We start from the raw sequence: 3,648 nt of genomic DNA, 5'->3' as shown, positions 1-3,648 counted from the left end.
GGAACAAAAAGCGGTATATGAGTTCTGCTGCAGCAGACCTAAACGTACCTGCCCAGCAGCTCTGAATGAACAATGGAGCTCACAGCTCAGCATTTGAGCTCCTATAAAGGACAGACTGTCTCCTCAAGCAGCTCTCTGACCCCTGTATATGCAAAGATCTATCTCATAAAGAAGATATCAGACTGACACTTGGCGGATATCCTTCTGGGACAAAGATAGCAGAAGAAGGAAACTGGTAGCAGCCCTTACTGTTCTGCAGCTGCTGCAGGTGATCCCCAGGCAAGCAGGGCGTGGAGTGGACCTCAGAAAACCTACAGCAGAGGGACCAGACTGTTAGAAGGAAAACTAAGAAACAGAAATAACCTCATCACCAACAAATAGAACATCCACTCAGAGACCCAATCTGAAAGCCAGCAACTACAAAGATGACAGGTGGATAAATCCATAAAGATGGGAAGAAACCAGTGCAAAAAGGATGAAAACACCCAAAACGAGAACACCACTCCTCCTAAAAGGGATCACAACTCCTCACCAGCAAGGAAACAAGGTTGGATGGAGAATGAATGTGATGAAATGACAGAATTAGGCTTCAGAAAGTAGGTAGTAAGAAACTTCTGTGAACTAAAAGAACATGTTCTAACCCAATGCAAAGAAACTAAGAACCCTGAAAAAAGATTTGAAGAAATGCTAACAAGAATAGACAAAATAGAAAGGAATATAAGTGAATTGATGGAGTTGAAAACTGCAACACGAGAACTTCGCGAAATATGCACAAGTTTCAACAGCCGAATTGACCAAGCAGAAGAAAGGATATCAGAGGTCGAAGATCAACTCAATGAAATAAAACGGGAAGGCAAGAATAGAGAAAAAAGGGTAAAAAGGAATGAACAAAGTCTCCAAGAAAGGTGGGACTATGTGAAAAGACCTAATCTTCATTTGATAGGTGTACCTGAATGCGATGAAGAGAATGAATCCAAGCTGGAAAATACTATTCAGGATATTATCCAGGAAAACTTCCACAACCTAGCAAGGCAGGCCAATATTCAAGTCCAAGAAATACAGAGAACACCACATAGATATTCCTCAAGAAGAGCAACCCCAAGGCACATAATTGTCAGATTCACCAGGGTTGAAGTGAAGGAGAAAATACTAAGGGCAGTCAGAGAGAAAGGTCAGGTTACCCATAAAGGGAAGCCCATCAGACTCACAGCAGATCTCTCAGCAGAAACCCTACAAGCCAGAAGAGAGTGGGGGACAATATTCAACATCTTTAAAGAAAAGAACTTTCAACCCAGATTCTCCTATCCAGCCAAACTATGCTTCATAAGTGAGGGAAAAATAAAATCCTTTGTGAACATGCAAGTACTCAGAGATTTTGTCACCACCACGCCTGCTTTACAGGAGCTCCTGAAACAGGCTCTACACATATAAAGGAACAACCAGTACCAGCCACTCCAAAAACATGCCAAATGGTAAAGAGAATCAATACAATGAAGAATCTGCATCAACTAATGGGCAAAACAGCCAGCTAGCACCAAAATGGCAGTATCAAATTCACACACAACAATATTAACCCTAAATGTAAATGGACTAAACACCCCAATCAAAAGAAACAAACTGGCAAATTGGATAAAAAGCCAAAACCCACTGATGTGCTGTATCCAGGAAACCCGTCTCACATGCAAGGATACACAAAGGCTCAAAATAAAGTGATGGAGGAAGATTTACCAAGCAAATGGAGAGCAAAAAAAAGCAGGAGTTGCAATTCTCATCTCGGATAAATTAGACTTTAAAGCAACAAAGATCAAAAGATACAAAGAAGGACATTACATAATGGTACAATGATCAATGCAACAAGAAGAGCTAATGATCCTAAATATATACGCACCCAATACAGGAGCACTCAGATACATAAGGCAAGTTCTTAATGACTTACAAAGAGACTTAGACTCCCACATAATTATAGTGGGAGACTTTAACACCACATTGTCAATATTAGACAGATCAACCAGACAGAAAATTAACAAGGCTATCCAGGACTTGAACTCAGACCTGGACCAAGCAAACTTAATAGACATTTACAGAACTCTACACCCCAAATCCACAGAATATACATTCTTCTCAGCACCACATCACACCTACTCTAAAACTGACCACATAATTGGGAGTAAATCATTCCTCAGAAAATGCAAAAGAACGGAAATCATAACAAACAGTCTCTCAGACCACAGTGCAATCAAGTTAGAAGGCAGAACTGCACAGCTTCATGGAAACTGAACAACTTGCTCTTGAATGTTGACTGGATAAACAATTAAATGAAGGCAGAAATAAAGATGTTCTTTGAAACCAACGAGAATGAAGACACAACATACCAGAATCTCTGGGACACATTTAAAGCAGTCTCTAGAGGAAAATATATAGCAATAAGTGCCCCCATGAGAAGCAAGGAGAGATCAAAAATTGACACCCTATCACCATAATTGAAAGAGCTAGAGGAACAAGATCAAAAAACCTCAAAACTTAGCAGAAGCCAAGAAATAGCTAAGATGAGAGCAGAACTGAAGGAGACAGAGACACAAAAAACCCTTCAAAAAATCAATAAATCCAGGAGCTGTTTTTTTGAAAAGATCAACAAAATAGACAGGCCACTAGCCAGATTAATAAAAAAAGAGAGAATAACCAAATTGATGCAATAAAAAATGATAAAGGGGATATCACCACAGATTCCACAGAAATTCAAACCATAATCAGAGATTGTTACAAACAACTCTATGCACATAAACTAGTAAACCTGGAAGAAATGGATAAATTCCTGGACACTTGCCTCCTCCCAAGCCTAAACCAGGAAAAAGCTGAAACCCTGAACAGACCCATAACAAGGTCTGAAGTTGAGGCAGCAATTAAGAGCTTACCACCCAAAAAAAGCCCAGGTCCAGATGGGTTCACAGCCGAATTCTACCAGACATAAAAAGAGGAGCTAGTACCATTCCTTCTGAAACTATTCCAAACAATACAAAAAGAGGAAATTCTTCCCAAATCATTTTATGAGACCAACATCATCCTGATACCAAAACCCAGCAGAGACTCAATAAGAAAAGAAAACTTCAGACCAATATCCATGATGAACATAGACGTAAAAATCGTCAATAAAATACTGGCTAGCTGATTGCAACAGCACATCAAAAAGCTTATCCACCATGATCAAGTAGGCTTCTCCTGGGGATGCAAGGCTGGTTCAACATACGCAAATCTATAAACATAATTCACCACATAAAAAGAACCAAAGACAAAAACCACATGATTATCTCAATTGATGCAGAGAAGGCCTTTGACAAAATTCAACAGCCCTTTATGCTAAAAACCCTCAATAAGCTAGGTATTGATGGAACGTATCTCAAAATAATAAAAGCTATTTATGACAAACTAACAGCCAATATCATACTGAATGGGCAAAAAGTGGAAGCATTCCTCTTGAAATCTGGCATTAGGCAAGGATGCCCTCTAACACCACTACTATTCAATATAGTACTGGAAGTTCTAGCCAGAGCAATCAGGCAAGAAAAAGAAATAAAGTGTATTCAAATAGGAAAGGAGGAAGTCAAATTATCTCTATTTGCAGACGACATGATTGTATATCTAGAAGACCCC

This window comes from Sapajus apella, unplaced genomic scaffold (assembly GCF_009761245.1).
Source record: "Sapajus apella isolate SASKATOON/1434 unplaced genomic scaffold, GSC_monkey_1.0 scaffold133, whole genome shotgun sequence".
Taxonomy (NCBI): Eukaryota; Metazoa; Chordata; class Mammalia; order Primates; family Cebidae; genus Sapajus; species Sapajus apella.
This window is presented reverse-complemented; position numbering follows the sequence as displayed.